The 20,934-nt window shown below is 40.3% G+C and overlaps 1 long non-coding RNA gene across 2 annotated transcripts in view; it reads right to left on the reverse strand.

Moving 5' to 3' along the window:
- The window catches only part of LOC131503737 (uncharacterized), a 40,563-nt gene extending 20,283 nt beyond the window's left edge, over positions 1-20,280 (reverse strand). Inside the window, exons 1-6 of one of the 2 annotated variants that reach the window (XR_009257559.1) lie at positions 20,081-20,280; positions 19,729-19,866; positions 18,505-18,664; positions 16,254-16,421; positions 10,567-10,681; positions 6,939-8,337 (exon numbers count right to left, since the gene is read on the reverse strand). This is a non-coding gene — a long non-coding RNA (uncharacterized LOC131503737). Of the gene's footprint in view, positions 1-6,938; positions 8,338-10,566; positions 10,682-16,253; positions 16,422-18,504; positions 18,665-19,728; positions 19,867-20,080 lie in introns of those variants that run through there. The other variant, XR_009257557.1, reaches the window with a different exon arrangement.
- Positions 20,281-20,934: the final 654 nt, after the last annotated feature.

The raw sequence follows: 20,934 nt of genomic DNA on the forward strand, positions 1-20,934 counted from the left end.
TTGCCGCTGCATTTGCTTGCCTTTTTGTCTACTGAAAAAAACTGAAACTTGGAGAGTAATGACTAAAAGATTTCTGGAAGGAAAGACATTATTCGATATAGTAATATTGTAATAATAGAGCTCTTTCCCCACCTGCTTCAAAACCGACTCAGAACTTAGAAAGTGAAATGCAATTGCCTTTTTAAGTGGAAATTTAAATAGAAATTTAAAAAGTTCAAGTACTTTATTTCTAAGTAGTAAGGTGGATTCAGTCTGTTTTATTTATTGCTGAATCCCCATGCCTGGAACAGTGCCTGCCACATAATAGAGGTTATTTCAATAAATAAATGTTAAATGAATGAGCTTCTTTACCCAGAAAAATGTTGAAACTTGTTTACTAGCTGTCAAAAGTAGGTTCCTTCATGCATAAAAAAGCATCAGCTGTGTAATTTGCCCCCACTTCCTCCTTTTGCAGAAAGCCAACAAAAGAACTGTAACTTTTTACCTAAGGATCAAAGGTGTCAACCTATTGGCTCACACTACTTTAAAGTCTTGGATAACAGTCTTGGGTTATTTTTAGATAATTTCTTTTGTTTCAAGCTTGAAAAGAAGTATTAACAAAGATCAAAAAATAAATCACTGATTCAGAGCAGGAAAATGCATATTAAGAAGTTCAAAATATAGTATGTAGAGGCTGTGAGCTAACCTTCCCAGAATACAAGTCAGATCTAGCTTTAGATACTAAAGTACTATATCGGTCCCACTTGGGACCCATCAACATAAAAGGAATGAGGAGAACTTAGAGAGTTGAAAGTCTGAAAAGGAAAGAGAAAAACAATTTAAAAATTATAGAGTGACCCAGGCATTCTCAATGTCTAATCCAATAAACCGAGAGGTAGAAAGATACAACCAAATTGTAATAACAGAGAACCCTAGATAGTGAAATTTGGGGTGAGTTTATTCTCACCCACAATCTTCTGTATTTCCAAACATTCTCCAAGACGTACGTAAGACTAGTGCAGTCAGAAAAAAAGAAAATACACATACTTTTTAAGCCAAGGGGGGGAAAAAAGAAGGGTAAAAAATCACGTGATAGGTGAAGAAAACTTAAAGAATCAAGATTATACAGGTAAAGAAGAGAACACATATTGGTGACTTAACAGTCTTTGTAGTTTAAAACAACCATTAACCTAAATCAATTGCAAGACACACAGGATGGCTTATTTCTTGCTAAAACAAGAAGTACACACACACACACACACACACGCATAAAACATATACACATGCGCATATATTATGCTGAGTTACAGGGAGTAGGGCTCCTGAAGAAAGGGCAAAGGCAAAAAACCATGTGAAAAAGAAAAAGTTCCTATCATTAGGACTCATTTAAGGCAGCAACTCTCATATACTGACTAGATGTGAAGATGACAGAACATGGACAAAGGAAAAGGGGCAGGCCTTCCCAAGAGGACACAGAAGAATGTCAGGAAAAGGAGACCTGTTTAAAAGAAAGGTTGAAATACAATGCCTATTGTAACACAAGCGAGGCATAGTGTCCAAGGTGTGAACATACATTCTAGAGTCGAAAAATGTTTGAGAATCCCTAACCTACCGTCTTCAAGGCAAAGGATTCTGGAAAGCCCAAGATAATAGGGGATTGAGCAGTTTCTCTGGCAGGGTGATCAGAAGTGAAAGGTCTTGTTAAAAAGAAAGGACCAGAAATGAAGCTCTAATTGTTCCACAGGCTGACCAGAAGTGCTCCCGGTATCTACATATCTCACTCCAAAATCATCTGGAAGAATACGAACCCCAACCTAGTGTAACATCCTTGACCCATCCTGGGGCCAAGGAATTGTATTATCCTTAACAAAACTGTCATTTGTACCCAGTTTCTCTCTTTCTGGTCATCACAGAGATAGTAAATAAGAAATCAACATTATCCACATAATAAAAAGCGGCCTCTCTCAAGTATCATAATTGCAACACAAAGAGGTTAACCAAGAAAAAATGCTTTTATTCACTGGAATTACTCTACCAGCGGAAATATCAGGATGTTAACTGGTGCCATGATTACTTGGGGAGATACTTGGAGGACATATGGGGTTTCCCAGACTCTTTAAATAACATTGTATAGGTATTTGTCTCCCTTTGACCTCATGACAGTTGACCACATACGTCTAAGATTAGAATGTTTCAGGTCAACTCAAACTTTCACACTAGATCTGGACCAAGCAGATAGAAAGCACAAGCAAAACTAAACCTTCTATTTAGGACAGGAGCCCTTTCTAAGCTCTACAATTTCCTCGGGCAGTGCTACAGCTGAAAACACAGCCAAAGAGAGCGTTTAACAACAAATTCAATTAGCTTCGTTCTTCATAGAGGAATAGTGCGGATTTACCCCAGCACCTACTATGTGTCAACGATTACACTGAACACGTCACACCCACTATTTCTCTAGGGTCCTTGGCGAGGCTGTTCAGTCCTGGCTACTCTCTCTCAAGTTAAAGCTGGGGAAATTCAAAGTTCCTTAGGAAGTCCCCCACCAGCAGTAGCCAGGGAATGAAGTCCTGGAGTAACCTAGTCCCAATCACTTAAAGAAAAATGAAGGCTACATGGTAAAATTGGATGAGGAAGACTGGAAAATTGTCTTATTATAAAAGGCCTGGCACTGCTACTGGGCATCAGAGCAAATTCTGGTGGAGTTGCAAGCCTGTGTCATTCTCCCCAGGGTTATGGGCTCATCATATTTGGCTCTCATACAGATCACTCGTTCCTATTCTATCACTACCTCGCTCTCTCCATCTCTCTCTCTCTCTCCACCTCTCTCAGCTGTGGCCTCTGCCTTCCTGAGACAGAATGGGTACACGGAACTGGAACCAGTAAGAGGTAACAGATCAAAGAGCAACATCGCCCTGCATGTCCCAAGCTGTTAGCCCTCGGGCTGAGCTGCTACTCTCACTTCCACCCACAACCCTTTTGTTTTCTCTTGTACTGATCCTTGACCAGAAACCTTTCCCTATCCCCATGCCCTTCTCTCCCCACGGTCTTCCTTGCCCTAGCCCATCCCCTCTACCTGCGTAGGCACTCACCCACACCTGCACACATTCTTACTTGCATCCCTTGTGCTTCACAGGGCATTGAGTACTCAACACAGAGAAAAGGAAGCGCTCAGGCCTCACTGAAGCCACCTACATATGCCCCAAGTCAGAATCTCACTTGGTTTGGGGGCGGTTTCAAATATTAGTTTCACAGTCACTACTCAATACCACCCAAAGATCAATTTCATCTATCTTTTCTTTAAATGGGGCTTTGGCAGCCCAAATTTAGGGCAGGTACTAAAACCAGACAGAATTTTTTTCTGTACTGCTTCCGTGAAGAGGCTGGCCAAAGAGTATTAAAGTCACCCTTGCTGTCGGTTTCTCTGTTTTCCGCATCTTGGAACGCTGCACAAGTCAGCTGCACGTAAAACCACGCAAAGCGCTTTGCTGTCCACACCCAATGCCGGACAGACCCCTCTTTAAAAGTCAGCATTGCTTCCCAAACATGTCCTTCTTAGTACTATCTAATGCTACGTGACGCTACGTTGCACTCTCCTCCATCTGTCTAGGTAGGAGGCTCTTCACTCTGCGCCCCTTCTGGCCGGTCCTGAAGATGTGAAGGGAAAAGCCTCAAAGGTGGGGAGTTTCAAGTTTCTGTGCAACAACCAGGCAGCCATATCCTTCTGCTTTCCCCTGAAAATCAGGCATCACCTTATCGTTTCCTCACCAAGATTAACTCCTGCTTCCTGAAGAGTATTTCTGAGGTAGAAAGCAGAGGTGGTGAAAAAAGGGGGAGCTGAAAAGTCCAATCTGTCAAGCTCCATTTTAGAAGAAAGGAAAACTGAAAAGTGAACGTATTTAACATGAGCCATTTCCTGCACTCAGGAGGGAAGAAAGCGCGCTGGTAACTGTGTGCAGGAGGAGATCCGCACTGGTGTTATCTCTGACCTGCAGCTTAGCCCCAGTGTCTCAGCTGCCAAAAAGCTCCCATTCAACGTTGTGCTGAGTTCATCAATGCTCCACGTGTCAGGATCCTAACAGGAAAAAGCAGGACAGACAGTCTCTCCATTCAACCGCCTGGGGACCCCATGACAACTAAAATCCCCTCGCAGACCGTCCATATCAACCTTCGGCAGGTCAGAGCACGCAACCCCTTCAGAACCACAGGCTCAGGCCCACACCCTTTCCCCTTGTCAACATCGTCACTTTAAACAGAACATCGAGCCTTATCACGAAACCTGAAGTAAGTATGACAATTAAGATGGATTGCAAAGCCTGCTTGTGCTTCACAATTAACAATCACTTGGCAGCGGGTTCCACGCAACTGTTGGGGGGTATGGCAAGAACTTTATCCCTGCTTAGTGTTGCATTAGCATATTTAGTAGGCTGCAAGACATAATTCCTAAGATATGAACATATTTTTGTCTTTTTTAAAAATCTGCAATTAAGCTATAATATGTAGAAACTCTGCACCAGGCAATCAACGTGCAAACACCAAGATGGAACCGCGCAGGAGGAGGGGGGCAAGGGAAAGCAACGTCTCCCCCAGCACTGATACCAACTTGAACCGGTGGCTACTTCCAGTGTCATGGGCCGGCTGGAAAACCGTGGCTTCTTGCCACCTACGGCAAAATTTACGGGGGTGCTGGCGTTGCCCCACTGCTGCTGCCATCGGGGGGTTGCTCTGTAAGAGCAGAGCTACCTGCTTTAATCGGACACATGAAAAAAAATCAGACCCTGAGACGACCCCAGTAGCTACACAGCAAACTATGCACTTTTCAGAAAAAGCACCCGATTCTCAATCTCTGAGTAATAAACGATGCTGATAAAAACCACAAAGACACTTTATTCAACAAACATAAGACCTCTTCATCAAACTTGCCATTATTTTCCCTTACTTTCTGACCCACCTTCCACGCCGATGAAAAGGTTCCGGGAGCACCCAAACTGGACCAGCGTTACCGGAAACAACTGGGAGCTACCATCCCAAGCTTCTCTGGTGTGTCTATTGTATATGCTCAAGCTTCAAGTCCAAGCATGCCCTGAGCGGGGGCTGGGGAGGGAAAGAAACGGAGCCAGATCTTTCTGAGATAGCCAGGACTTTGTCTTTCTTGACATCTGGGTTGCAAGGAGGCAGGATATCCTGCCAAATATATTACAGCTGTGAGACCCACCTTGTGATTTAAGACACTGCAGAATCTGAAGAGCACAGAAGACATAGGTGTGTTTTCTGAGAAAGAAGCCTCACCCTTTGCTTCTTTTGCAAAAGAAAACACGCACGCGTGTGCACCACCAGTTTAGGTGAGCGGCTCTCCAGTTGCATAAAAGAGAGCATATGAAAGCAACAAATGCAATTTAGCACACAAAGTCTTTCTTTACAAAACCAGTAGAGGAGCAGATTAAAGCACCTGGCAGTCTTGGCAAGCCGAAAGAAAAATCTAAGCTGTGACAAAACAAAACAGGTGTACAGGTACAAAACTTTTGCTTTCCAATAATGCCCCTCTCTTCACTGGAATGCTTTGACAGGTGCAGAAGTTCAAGTTACAGTAGGGAAATGGCAAATAAATACACAGCATTAGTGTCTGACGTGCTTGCTGAGCACCGGGGATGTTAATAACTGGCAAGGTACACTAATCTCTGATTGCAACATTTGGTTTACCTTAATCTGGAGGGACAGCTGTATTAAAGAGGGAATTATACTAATCAGTTCAAGGCCCTTGCATATAAAACTTCCCATTAGGCTTAAAGTACACCAGCTTATGCTCATTCTCTAGGAGCCTTACATCTGGTTCTGAATAAGGCAGCCTCTCATTTGCAAGGTACAAACTGAAAACAAGGGGGAGGGGGGCTGACAGTTGCTGGAGGATGGGTGATAGAAGAGTAAGCTACTAATTCTTTGAAATTTTTAACAGCACAAAACTAGCTTCTAGGCATCTTAATACTAAAAGGGGAAAAAAAAAAAAAGCATGTGTTATCAACCCTAGGCCATTTTTTCCTGTTACCGGAGGTGACCAACATAAAATAAAATTGATGATGTCAGTCAAAAACAGCTAAGCACAAAGCTTGGCTTTGTTATCTTAAGTCAGAAGGTATGATAGGCCATGCCATATGGCTCTAATCCGCCTCTATCTCCCATCACCTAACAGGAAACCTTCATGTAGCATGACCTTATTTGGCTGGTTCCAGGTTAGGGCTGCCCAAAGGGGATTTTTCTGTTTCTGCTATATCCAAAGGTTTATGTTGATTTTTTTCTGAGCCCTGCAAACTATAAATCCGACTGATTACTCTGCACTCTTTTGCTTGACTGAGCCTTTACAATCAGACATCCCCGTTAACAATAAGCTCCTAATGAATCAAACATCTATGGCATTAGTTTCACCTAGCTGCCTCTTTCCCATGCACTGTGCTGCTTTGTCAGACCTGGTTTGATGAGAAAAGCTAGTGACACTTGCTGCACCTATTGATAAACAATTCAGTAATGAGGGGCATAACAAAAATTACCTAAAACAACCTGATTAAAAATGACAGGCAAGGCTTACTCCCTTGCTCTACGGCGAAGGTAACTCCGGTTCTGCGTAGGGAAAATAATGAGGTAAAATAAAATTTCCTTCTTAGCAAGGAGGTCACTTCTGAATGTGTGTTGATGAGGAGATTCAGTTTTTCCAGTGATGTTTTCCACTCTTTCAGGTTATATGATTACCAGTAACGTTAGGGACTCATCGAATTCGGGATGGTTGCCTTTCAACTTTCCGAGACGAATTCCTGCTTTTTCTACTTAAACTTTCAGAATAATCAAACTTTCTTTCTTAAATGTGAGTTTAGTCATTGAGAAATTCAATAGTATAATGCTAATAATTAGGTAAGTATAGTGTGGGCACAAAAGAGAAATTCTAAGATACCAAAAAAAAAAAAAAAAAAAAAAAAGTTTTGGAACAAAGTAGGAGAAACTTCATGGAGAAAATCATCTCCCTAAAAGGAATTATTTAACCTTACCATGGACATGGAAGTTCCTTTTATTGGGGTCACCCGGAGGACCTTTGCAACTTCGAAACAAGCTTATACCCAGAGGAGGCCAGGCTCTTGTGAAAGCTTGATTCAAAGACAGAAATGTGTGGGTTTTGCAATTGTGTGGCATCATGCTGGGAGGGTTTCCATCAGTGCACAGATGCACTTGAAAATCAAATATGGACATGGGGAATGTTTTTTTGGAGATGGAAAATGAGTGCTGATGACATGTTTATACTTCGCAGATGGATCCAGTACAGAACCATTTTTTGTAAAGAAACAATACCCACCATTTGCTAAAAAAAAATTTTTTTTTGAGCAGCTACAAAATGGTGGCACAAAAAGTGAATATTCCCGTCATATATGCTCCACCTGTTTCTCGGTCTTACAACTGTCTTCCATCCTGACCGTAATCAATGACTGCTGTAGTCTTATTTTCTTTTCAAATGTTATCCAAAAGAATATGAAAAAAGAAACACAATACACAAAGGCATTTGGAAGAGCAAAATGATTTGAAATTAATTTGCCACATATGAAAAATTGGAAAATGACAAATGCTATTAAGTAACAAATGCTGAATTGAATCCTAAAAAATTCATTCTAATTGGCATATTTTCTCCCTAAATTTGATATCAAACCAATTTTTGAATGTTTTCTATCTAGAGTCTAGAATGTCTCCTCTATTCCTTCTTTTGGCCCCACCTTAGATCACTTAGGTATTTGTAACTCTGGAAATTCCAATGCTTAGCATGGCATTAATACTGTTTACTGCCTGGGTGGCTCAGTCAGTTGAGCATCTTACTGTTGGTTTCAGCTCAGGTCATGATCTCACTCACGGTTGGTGGATGTGAGCCCCACATCTGGCTCTGCCCTGGCAGCACAGAGTCTGCTTGGGATTCTCTCTTTCTCTCTCAATCTCTCTCTCTGCCCCTCCCCTGCTTGCACTGTCTCTTTCCCAAAATAAATAAATAAAACTTAATTTTTTTTTCTTTAAAGAAATACTGTTTATTGCCTTATTCTTGACACATTGTAATGATGAGTAGTTCCTAGTGACAAATATCAACCATAATGACATGGAAAGGCACGATATGTATGGGATATGGGTTTGTAAGAAGATAACCTAAAGCATTTAAGTGTTGAAAAACATTATTAGTAACATTGCAAACTTTGCTCGATAAAAGCTATCAGAATAGTCAAATCTTAACTTATTGAGACCACCAATGATATTGAAACTTGCAATCCCAAGTGGGAAATAGTGACAAAGTGACCCACCTCAAAGATACAGCAATTATAAAACAATAAGGAAGCTATGGATCTGAAATATAAAAGTTAATAATTTTTTAAAACAGCAAATTCTGAACACATTTTCAGACTTGATGAATGAGTATGTGTTTCACGTGTTTCAAATAATACACGACACTAAATTTGTTTCTTACTTTTGGTCAGACAAATTAACTTTTCTTGATGTTTTACCTTTCTTGCCATCTGTCTTCCTAACCTACTGAATTTCACAGCTAGCCTTTAATCAATCATATTTTTTATTCTAAGTATCAGTCCGAGATTAAGAATTAGAAATAGACTCTGAGTCACAAACGGTCATACAGCCTGAGACTAGATAACAAAATCTTGAGAATCTACATAAGTCGACATGTTCTTTCGACCCTGTAGTTTCTGGCAGTGTACCAAACATAAATCGACAGTTCTACTTTCTATGATTCTGCCCCTTGTTATCATCCTGAAACTAACAAAAGCCTGTGTACCCTTCTCTAAATGAAGCAAGGCTTCATCTTTATTGCTGGATTTTTGACACATGTGAACAAGGCCAAAACATTTATAAATTCTTAATTATTTCTTGCCTATCCGTAAAAAAACAAAAGTTTTAATCATAAACTTAAGGTAGTCTTAAAGTTCCACAGAAAATGTTAGTACTCATCCTAAATAAAACTTGTTAAACTTTGAAATGGTCAAGAAAAATGAAAGTATATCTTTCCAGTTAGAGTATATATGAGGTCATTGTGTTCCTAATCAACTTTCAGCAAATGCATAGAACAGAGAGCTCAGAAAAAATAAGAGATCATTTGTTTCTATTTCTTTATTTAAGATATTAGGGAAAGGAGATGTGAGAAGTAATAAAACTAATCTAGTTCACATAACTAGATTGCTGGGAAATCAGATTTCCTGAGGCCTGCTTTATTCTACTAAACCATTCTGTTTGCAAATCTTGTAATATTTAGTTAGAATGGACTAATGTTATTGGTCACCTATTCTCTAAGTACTATATTAAGTATATTATAAAATAATACGGTGTTCAGATATCATCACACTTAGAGAATAATTGTATAACAATATAAAAATTAATAAGCTACGTTCTACCAGTGCCTAAATTGTTGCCTAGATGTAAAGTCAGCACCTCACTAAGATAACTATACTATTGGTCTATAAGTTAATTATGGGATAATATAATCCCTTGTCCCTGGTGACAAGCAGAAGTTATGTAAGGGTGCTGTTAGCCAAAGAACAGCTAAATACAGGGCCCCTGTATGTTGGTCTGGCCTCTAGACCAGAGAGATCCAGGGACAAAACACTCTGTAATCCTAACCAAGCTGCTCATCATTCATCTAAGGAAGAACTAGTGAGCTTTTCTACATCAAAGTCAAACCTGACTTGCATGGTAGTCAAAAGGTCAGCTTTCTAAAACTTGAAGTTCATTACAGTCCACTGTTTTCTTCTTGATATCTGCTACACAGAAAGAAGAGCCAATATTCCAAAGTAAAGTCATCTCTACTTAAGAAAGTGGAAGCAATCTTCCTGAGTCCTAGCGTTTACAGGTAGGACAGCCTGGCTATTCTACAAGCATCTTGGCCTACTTCCCAAAGTGCTCATTGGTGTCTGGGTGTCTGAATAGTAGCTGGTGGATTTCCATGGCTTGTCACCACTATCCCTAACTTCTGGTAGTAGTCCCAACTCTGCCAGCAGTTATACATAATGTATGTGTGAGAAGAAAATATGCTTCTTTTTGCTGGGAAAGGGTTTGGGTTCATCAGACCTTTAAACCCCAAGGATGAAAAAGAGTTCTGAATCAAATAACGTGGAGGCATTGGTACAGAGAAAACTTTTCCATCAGTAAAAGTTAAAATTCACAGATGTCTTCCTAATAACGATACTGAATAGCTTACTTCACATATGTATCATCCATGGTATTTATCCAACACCTTTAAGTGGGTTGGGTGCTATTAACCAAGGATCAACTTAAACACAGGGAGACTGAATGTCAGATATGGTTTTAGGCATTTTGAGACAAGATGCCCTGGACTGTCCTAAATTTGGTCTAGAAATATTCTGGATGGAGTCTGTTCCCACGGTTAGCATTAGTTATGTAAAGGTGTATATGAGTCTAATTTTTCAAACTGGGTCAGTTGTGTAGTTCATGTTTATTCACATATTATCTGCACTGATTCATATAGCCTAATCTTAATTAGCATTTAGACATAGTAACTGGTATATAACTAAACATATAATAATCATATTCTTTTATGTTACTTACATTTTAAGTTATCCATTAAAATTCAGCCAGTCAAAATAATCTGTAGGCAAGGAGAAGTTTCGTTCTCATGTACGAAGAACTTAAAAAAATATCCTTTGGGGGCTCCTGGCTGGCTCTGAAAGTAGAGCATGCGACACTTGATCTCAGGGTCATGAGTTCAAGCCCCACCTTGCACCTAGAGCTTACTTTAAAAAAAATCCTTCGAGTAGAATTTTAGACATTTATACCCATACTGAGAGGTTCCTTTAGTTTCTATGGAATCTGTGTGAAAGTAGTTTCATCCAGTATGTTGAGTGCCAGAACACTAGACTCCTCTTTTATCGTCTGCCATCCAATAGACAAAACCGACTTTTTCTTGTTACATAGCTTCCATTAGTAACCATGGAACGATCCAGTACGTCTGATATTATTTTCTTGGTGTAGCTAATGCTACCAGTGATGATGGCCCTGAGATTGTGGTACTTTCTGCTTTCACACTTGAGGGCCTACCAGTTACTATAGTTGCCACAAGAAACTAACAGTAACCAACAAGCACGAATAGAAATTGCACATACACATCTCTTTTATTGTTCTAAACAACCTCATGAAGTCTTTAGAAACTGTCACATAGTTGCATCCCGTCACAGAATGTGATGTTCTACCACTAAAAATTTGGGAAGATTTGTATGGGTAAACCCCCACCTCTACATCAATGGATGCGATGGGATAAAGATGATAGGTTTATAGAATTGATCCCAACATGTAGTCAGTTCATAAGGAGGTCAAAATTATAATAGTTATGAAACATGTTAACTTTGAGAAGATTGAGACAGTCAGACAGAGGAACCATTTCCCCAAGCTAAGTTGTAAAGAAAGGCTACTAACCCTTTCATTCTTTTCTAAGTGGAGAACAGATCTTCTCCAGGCTGTTCTGAGTAGCCTCTCCCTGTCTCCACAGAGGCTTCACTTGACCTTTGCAATGTAGCACACCCAGACCTTCCTAATCATGTGCATATTGTAACATCAGATGAAATCTTTCCCCTTCCCTTTGCCTCCAATAGTCTTAAATTAACTGAAGTCACCATATTTCATTGAGAACCATGTTATTACATTATTCTAGACACTGTCTTAAATTATATGACACTGTTGGAACTTTTACTTTTTTCAGGTAACAAATCTTAAAAGATGTTAAAGTCCATTGTTTAGTAAAGCAGATGACTAAAAATTGGAGGTGTCTGAAGTCACTTTAAACTATATCCTATAATATCACAATTAATTCATTCAGTGTATACTCATCAAGTCCCGCCATGTGTAAGGCACTGTGAGCCGGAAAAGATAGAAAGTAGTGGAGCTCCAGGTCTCATGAAGAAACCAATACTCCAAATTATTGTTCAGTCATAAGTTGATAAAGGAGGCTTTTTTGCTTTCTGTTGGCATATGAATATTTATTACTGCCATATTTCATGAACCAAATTTAAGATCTTGGTCTTTCCTTCTTGTTTCATATACAGCCAAAAGAGAGAGATTGACTATTTGAACAACCTTACAGGTGCCTTGGTGGCTCAGATTGTTGAGGGTCTGACTCTTCATTTCAGGACAAGTCATGATCCCAGGGTCATGGGACTGAGCCTCACGTAGGGTTCCACGCTGACCATGAAGTCTGCTGAAGATTCACTCCCTCTCTTCCTCTGTTCCTCTCCCTCTCTTGTGTTCTATTTCTCAAATGAATGAATGAATGAACGAATGAATGAATGAATGAAACAACCTTCAGGCAGACTCCAGGAATGTCACCAACACCATGACCTTTGTGACCAAATCTAGCAACCAGAACTTCACTATTTTCCTCAATAAAACTCAAGCGACCATCATTCAAGAAAAGGACTGTGATTTTTTTTTCCTGTTCTTGATCAGCTGGACCCCGACACACTTTCTAATGGCAGAATTTGACTGTGTGGCTTCAACCCCTAGTTTTTCCAGTACAATTTTCTAATATAATTCCCTTTGCATGGGAAGTACCTCCAAAAGGTTTCACCTTCAGGGCTGTGCCCAAATGAGCTTCCTTGTACCATTCACCATATGCCACTTCTAATCTCACTGGTGGTGACACAGCTTCCCAGCAGTATGAAGACCACTACCCTTTCCCACCTTGCTGGCACCACAGGCCTGAGCAAAAGAGCAGAAGCTTTTTTAAAAATAAGTTGCCTTATTTGGTACAAGCCAATTCTTGTCCCTCCCTCCTATCCAGTCATCTGTTTAGCTGCTCTTATTAGAATTTGGCAAGAAAATTTTAATTTCTAAGAGTGTTATATGGTGAGCTCTATAGGACAATGATTTAAAAAATGGGCTTTGGAGTAAGATAGGTCAGAACTTAATGCTTATTCTACCACCCATTAGCTTTGTGGTCTTGAAAGAAATCTCTTGGGGCAGCCGGGTGGCTCAGTCGGTTGTGTGTCCAACTTCAGCTCAGGTCACAGTCTCATGGATTGTGAGTTCGAGCCTGCTTTGGATTCTGTGTCTCCTTCTCTCTCTGCCCCTCCCCTGCCTGTGCTCTCTCTCTCTCTCTCAAAAATAAACATTAAAAAAAGAAAGAAAGAAACCTCTTAGTCTTTCTGAGCCTCAGTTTCTTCATCTGTGAAATAGAAATACTGATTCTTTCTTGGTGATGTGCTAAGGACTAAATGAAACAATATTCATGGGTCCCTTAGCGTATGCCCTCACATGGGGTGTGTGTTCAATTAAAAGTGACTTTAATTGTAATGGACTTTGGGTGAGGTGAATATGCATGATGTGATTGCAATATGACTCCATTTTAATAGAAGGGACAGTGGCAGAACTGTCTTCCTCTAATAATAAGAAAAGGAAACCTTAATGGAACTAAGGAAGCAAAGTATCTAGACCCAGAGCAAGGAGAGGGCCATGGTGCTGGGAAGGAGGTAGCATCAGGGGTGTCTGAGCTGGGGTTGCCCTGAAACAGAGCCTGTGACAAGGAATTCGAGAGCATGGAGAGAATAAAGTAGGGTTGGTGGAAAATCCAAACAATGTACCATAAGGGAACCTAAGATTCCTGCTGTTGAAGAAAGCACCTCTGAGGACCATGCTGAGTGCTTCTCGGAACTGCCTTGTCTGAAAGGTAGGTGGCTGAAACATGGATCCCCAGGCTCCTGTCTCTCCCCGCCCCAGTTTGGGCTGCCCTTGAGGGTGTTAACTCTCCCACGCATTTCCATGCTAAACTTGAAGAAGCATTGAGCAGGCTTCTGCAGTTCTGGAAGAGGCTCTGACGCAGAAATTAGGAAGACTCCAACAATGTTCTGGAGGACTGCACTTAGGAGGAAATATCCACCGAAGCTACAACTGAAATCAAAGAGGGCTTAGAGGATGAGACACAGGACTGCAAACTTTTCTGCACAAATAGTCTTTCTTTAAAAAAAAAACAAAACACTTTATTTATTTATTTTGAGAAAGAGAGAGAGTGTGAGCTACAGAGGGTCAGAGAGAGAGAGAGAGAGAGAGAGAGACAGAGAGAGAGAGAGAATCCCAAGCAGGCTCCACACTGTCAGTGCAGAGCCCAACATGGGGCTCGATGTCACAAACCATGAGACCATGACCTGAGCCAAAATCAAGAGTCAGACGCTTAACTGACCAAGCCACCCAGGCGCCCCACAAATAGTCTTACTGACAGACCACGAAAAGCATCAAGACAGTGAAAAATTGTTACAGACTGAATGTCTGCATCCCCCCAAAATCCATTTGTTGAAATCCTGACCTTTAATGTGATGGTATGGGGAGGTGGGACCTCTGGAACATGACAGTAAGGTCATGAGGGTGGAGTGCTCTGCAGTGAGATTAGTGCCCTTATCAGGGACTAAAGAAATCAGAGTTCCTGCCCTTCACTGTCTGAGGCCACACAGAGATGGACACCTGCAAATGTGGAAGAGGGCTCTCCTTATGGCCTGGTGTGTCCACACTCTGACCTGAAACTTCCAGCCTCCAGAACCCTGAGAAATAAATGTCTATTGTTTATAAACCACACAGTCTATGATACTTTGTTATAACAGCTCAAACTGTGACAGAATTGAATGCTGGGTTCAAAGAGAAAGCAGATATATGATTTTCTCTCAGTTCTAGCTTAGCTTCTTTCCTATTTTGTTTTAAAAGTTTACATATTTAGGGGCGCCTGGGTGGCTCAGTCGGTTAAGCATCCAACTGCGGCTCAGGATCTCACGATCTCGTGGTTTGTGGGTTGAAGCCAGGCATCGGGCTCTGTGCTGACAGCTCATAGCCTGGAGCCTGCTTCCGATTCTGTGTCTCCGTCTCTCTCTGCCCCTCCCCTGCTCACTCTCTGTCTCTCTCCCTCTCAAGAATAAATAAACATTAAAATTTAAGTTTATATATTTATTTTGACAGAGAGAGAGGGAGGGAGGGACAACTCAAGCAGGCTCCGGCACAGAGCCCAATGCTGGGCTCCATCTCATGAACCGTGAGATCATGACCTGAGCCAAAACCAAGAGTTGGATGCTTAACTGACTGAGCCACCCAGGCACCCCTACCTTAACTTCTTCCATGGCAACCAGATTATAGCAAATCAAGTTAAATACAATAAAATAACAGTTCAAGGATACAGAATCCTTCCTTTCCCAGATGCTACTAGGATCAGAGTCACAGGAATTCCAAACTTGGTTACCTATGTAGTCATACTATTGCCACAAAAGGAAAGATGTGGCTGGTCAAAGATAAGATATTCTCACTGCATCATCCATTCTCTAGCCCCGTAACCAGGAAACACTCCAGTCAAAGCCTGACCAATGTGGGTAAGCCAGACTCCTCAGCCACGTCCTCTGAAGTCTCCATTGTATTAGTCAGGCAGAAATTACTATATACTTGAAATGACGAGTCACAGCTTGTGCAGGAAACGTGATGGAGAAAATTAAACTCAGCATTAATGAGTTAAAAAGCCTTTTGGTTTCTATTTGAAAGGGGCAAGCTCGTTGGCCTATCTAATCTGACAGTGAAAGGTAAAATGATTTATAAGTGACAATTTATAATTTATAAATAATTAGATTGTCCATTCAATGCATGGTTTCAATTTCCATCCAATCAGAGTGCCACCTAGGGCTCCCTGATAAAATGGGAACATTGCATGGGACACAACTCATCTGAAAAAAATATTCATTATTTATCAGAAATTCAAATTTAACTAGGAATTCTTTATTTTTATTTGCTCTATCTGGCAACTCTATTGCTACAAACAAGTACAAAGAAAGAGCTACTCATTAAAACAAGACTGTAAATGTTCTGGAATGTTGTGCTAAAGGTTCTTGGACTCCTCAGTAGTAGCAACATTTCAATAAATTGACATGTGAATTAACTCTAACAATTTGCATATTGTTTCCTTGGGCACATTTCTAAAAACTTTTGAAAGCTTTCAATAATTTATTTTGTCACAACCTGGCAATCTGTATATTGAAAAAACACTGTGATAGTAACAGGAAAAGTCTTTTCAAATAATTCCAAATGAGCTTTCCAAAGACTCCCGCCTACTTGTTAAGACTCAAAGATGCGTACTTTAAAATGTTTTCACAGGATTCACCTTATAAATAAAATCTAAGTCAACTTCCAAGTCCCAGAACAGCTCTGCAGAGAAGAGAAACATCCCAAAACCACATGCAGAGTCACTTCATTTTAGTTGCAAGATTCTTGTTCCAGCTCACCTTCCAAAACAGTTTCAGTCAAGTAGAAATATTCTGACAATCCCCGCTCTTAGAATGGCAAATGATCCCTGCCTTTTCATTCATTCACTCATTACCTCTCCAAAAAGAGAATGTGCAGCTACCAGAATTTCATACAATTAGTGCTCCAAGAGCGTTTTAAATGCAAACCTATAAGAGGAAAGTAAAAACAAATCAAAGTTAATTGTGACTGGCTGGAACAAAATGCTTAAATCGATACAAGGACGGCTCATCTGCTCATCATTTACCCATTACCTGGGAGACGAACACCTCCTGCTGTGCCTGATTTTTGATACAGATTTACCATTGCCTGCATTCCTCAGACACGCGCAAAGGAAGCCCAAACCTTCTCTGACTCCCTCTCTCATTATCCTCTTTGCACTTACTAACCTATTCATTCTTAGTTTTTCCATGCTTGTGTGTTCTTCTTTGCAAGGGGGGCATGCACACAAGGAAAAGTAGAGTTAAAACAACTGGATAAGAAGTTCATGGACTTCCAGTAAAGCAGTCAGAGGAGGCGCCAGTGTCTGTGTATGAATTACTGACTTCTCTCAATCAGTTCCACACTGACTTTTGTGATTTTCAGAAACCTCCACAAGTAGAATGCCAGTCCTTTTGTAAGGCATCCCTTAGGGGGAAAAAAATTGTTAAGGTCTCAGATCTAAATGAAGAGAAATGAAGCCCTCTCATTTGGAGACGTGAGTGTCTTTAATGGCAGGGTAGCCTTAAAACCGGACATGAGTGTCCAGATGAAGGACGGGAAGCCAACATCAGTAGGCTGTTGGAAAGTTTGGCTTTTGAAGGCCATGTGTGCCGTTAGCTCTCAGCAATAAAGCCTGATGTTTCAGGAGAAAGACAAACTCATTTCTAACTGGCTGCCTTTCTTCAAACGCCCTTCACCGTAGCTAAGTATCCAAAAAATGGAATATAAAATGTATCTGCCATTGAAAGTTAATGTGTATCTCTGAATTAAATATACACACCAAATTTGAAAAAGCCTGCACAGGATGGTTGTGTTGATATATTAACTTCTTTTTAAATTTTTTTTTTAGAAATTCTTTTTTTTTAATTTTTAGAGAGAGAGAGAGAGCAGAAGCAGGGCAGGGGACAGAGGGAGAGAGAGAGAGAGAGAGACGGAGAATCTCAAGTAGGTTTCACTCGCAGTGCAGACCCCAATGTGGGACTTGATCCCATGACCCTGGGATCATGACCTGATCATGACCCTGGATCAAGAGACGCTCAACCGAGCCACCCAGACGCCCGAGCACATTAACTTCTTTTTTAGATAACTTTCCAAATGATACTTTTGCAATTACATGTGACCATTAATTATTATTACTATTATTCTTATTAATGATTTCCAGGGAAGGGGGAAGACTCAAAAATTTTTGAAATAACTAATTTTTCTTATTCTATTTGACAATTAAATGGGTGATGTGTAATTGCTATCATCATATTTACTGGCAATTATCCTCTTTTCACTTTCTAGCTATTTTGTTTTTACTTGTGCATATGGATTACCTAACAGAAAAGTGTAGAGATGACCACATAAATAGCAAATCACAAGTGAAAGTACATTGTATCTTCAGCCAAGTACACCCAAATAGGCTATGTGATGGTTAGAAATGCAGTTCCCACATTAAAATTGGAGTATAAATAAAACTGGGAAAATCTAGGAGCACACTGATACGGCAGGGGGAAAATAGAGTGTAAAGGATTGACTGGAGGAAAATCGTGGTGCTGTACAAAGGGGTGAGAGTCAGATACAACCGATAGCCAGCATCAGCCTTTCAATTCACTATTGGCCTGTGTTCCACCTACCACTTCCTCAATGTATCCTTTATGTTATTTTTTTAGGAAAGGACATTCATGACCAATAACAATGTTATAATGATCATAAGTATAGGATTTAAGATACGTTTTTTAAAAACACCTTTAACCAACAATAAAAGCCCCCAAAAGCCATGGGGGTAGTTACCTAGCTCAAGGTTTTATTTAGTGATGGTTCCACTTTTTCACTCACTGCCTGCAAATCAGCATTTTTAGTGGACAAAGGGCTCAGCAGCGGCCTTATGATTGCTTCTTTTCAAATGGTAATGGCTATCCTAACTCCTCTGCCAGGTTTTTCTTACCAGAGCACAAATTGCAGTTTACAAGGCTCTGAGGGGGAAAAAAAAAATCTTAGCTGAATATCTTTTTTTTTTTTTATTCGACAAACTGACATGTAAATTACCCTTTAAGTGCTCCACTCTAGGGCTCTGATCATCTCCTAATTGTCACAGTCAATTGTAGCCAACAGTCTCTTCAATCCCAAGCGCTTTGACAACAAGCACAAGGATCAAAGCAGAATCAGCTCCCTTCAATATCCTTCTGTTTAGGATGCTACAAAACGCCTGAAAAAGAAAGGTGTAAGGGCATTGCTGTAGAGGAAACTGAGAGTAGCAAGTATTACAATAGTCGTTTTCTCCATCTCTAAAATTATGCTGTATAAGCTGCCGTGATCTTTAATCACATGTGCAGAACAAATACATAAACCTCCCGGGCAATTAATATGCTCTTAAGATTATACTAATATGCGAGCTTTACAAACAACACCGTCTCGATGGCTTAGGAAAACTCTGATACAGTGAGGGGATAGCAATCATTTCCTAGCAGCTTGAGCATCAGAAACTGTTATCAAACATATTCTGTATTTGAACATAAATTCCAAAGCATAGTTTTTCTAAGTTTGGTGTCAGGACTCCCTGCTCCCCATTGAAAATTCTTCAGGGTTGTTTTTTTTTTTTTTTTTTTTTTTTTTTTAATTAACCTAGAAATGTCCAACTGAAAATGTGCCCCCAAATACATTTTTTTAAATGTGGCACAAAAACTCATTTCAGAAGATGCTGTTTTCCTTACTAGGGGTGACTCTTGTCTTATTGCTTTACTGGCAAGAAACTAATTAAAAGTCATTACATGATCTGCAAACGTGATTCCTAAATAAGATGCACTTACCAGGACTACTACTTCACAAACTATGACAATTCTTTCCAACTAAACTGGTTATTATACATCACTAACTTTTTTAAAAAGATTACGAATGCTGTTCTCACAAGAAAATTTTCACCCTCTCAAATATAATGATATAAATAATTTGGGGGAAAGAGAAACTGTGTAATAAATCTGTATCAAATAGCCACTTTAAAAATAATCTGAATACCGTCAGAGAAAAAGGACAGGTGGAAAGAAATCAAAGGTGCATGTGACAGCACCTATCCAAGCACCTCCACAGCTTGTCTCCTTGTGCCCAGGTATTGCACACAAGCAGTGGGTAAGGTCACAAATTGATTGACAGCCTTCCCACCCTCAAGAAAAAAAACTGAAAAAAAAAAGAGGCAGCGAACACCGCCGGGTTCCTTTCTCAGCAAGTTTGCTCAAATCCCCCTGTAGGGGTTTCCCGGTCTCCCCTCCATTTCACCTTGAATTCTCAGGTTTGATTGAAGAGCTTCACAGAAGGGTCTATTACAGATTGAGGAATGATCCATTTCACATCTGAAGCTCCAAAGAGCTGCTTGTGAGGAGTCTCTGAGTGCATTTATCTCACATGTGAAGCTTTCTGCAAAATCAATATGGGTATTTTTCAGTTTGACAAGTCAACGTGAAATATCACATAATAATAGAAAAACAGAGTTGTACATTTAAACACACCCGATACAGTTATCTATGACAAAGCTTATAGGTATTACTCATGGATATCCTCGAGTATGCCTCACCTAAATTCACCCTGAGAACTAGGCTAAAGCACGTAGAAAGAGAAACTGACTGACTACCATGTTTTTGGCTCCTTTGCCCAGATGAATCCAGGTTCTGTGGTGAAAGGAGAGAATGGACAGGAATCATGACCTCCACTACCAACTTGGAAGTGACATGGGAAGTGGGGAGAAAACGACCAGAGGTGAAAAAGAAGAAAACAGAACAAGTGAGAAAACGCAAAGAACTTCACACCTAATTGATTGGCAATAACTGGGCAAAACGTTCACCCAAAGAACAGTAACCTTGCTTCTCAACCCCCACCCCACCACCACCACCACGGTAGCAAACACCAGCAGAATAACTGACATATATGTGTTGGGGTCTGACAATCTTCAGGTGAACTCTGGGTCTATTCTCCTTTCTGCATTAGCTTGAGGAATATGATTTAACTTCTCTAAACCTCTGAGTTTCTTTGCTGGTTATTTTTATCTTAAAATGGGATTAATCAGAAGATTTACCTTACAAGGTTTTGTGAGGACTGAACAAGATGATGCATATAGCACCTGGCACATGGAAAACATTTAATTATTTGTAAATATTGATGAAATTATTATCATTTCCTTAAACCTATCCACAAGGTCTCTAGGGTTCTAATCTGGTGCCATTTGTAGTGTTCCCTGGACCCTTTCCACACTGTTTAATGTCCCCAAGGGATATATGACCGTTTGGGTGAAAGAGTGTGCTCACTGTATTAACTCTGGTGTAGGTCCTAATAGAGGAGTGTAGCCATGCACATGTACTTGCCTTAAAAATGGTCTTCATCCAACCAGGAAGCCTGTTTCTAGCAACTGTGAGAGAGAGAGAGAAAATCAAATGGGACTTTGAGAAAGGAAAAAGCCCAGGCCTACAGACCACATCAGCTGATCACTTA

The sequence above is a fragment of the Neofelis nebulosa genome, chromosome 2, assembly GCF_028018385.1.
Source record: "Neofelis nebulosa isolate mNeoNeb1 chromosome 2, mNeoNeb1.pri, whole genome shotgun sequence".
NCBI classification, from domain to species: domain Eukaryota; kingdom Metazoa; phylum Chordata; class Mammalia; order Carnivora; family Felidae; genus Neofelis; species Neofelis nebulosa.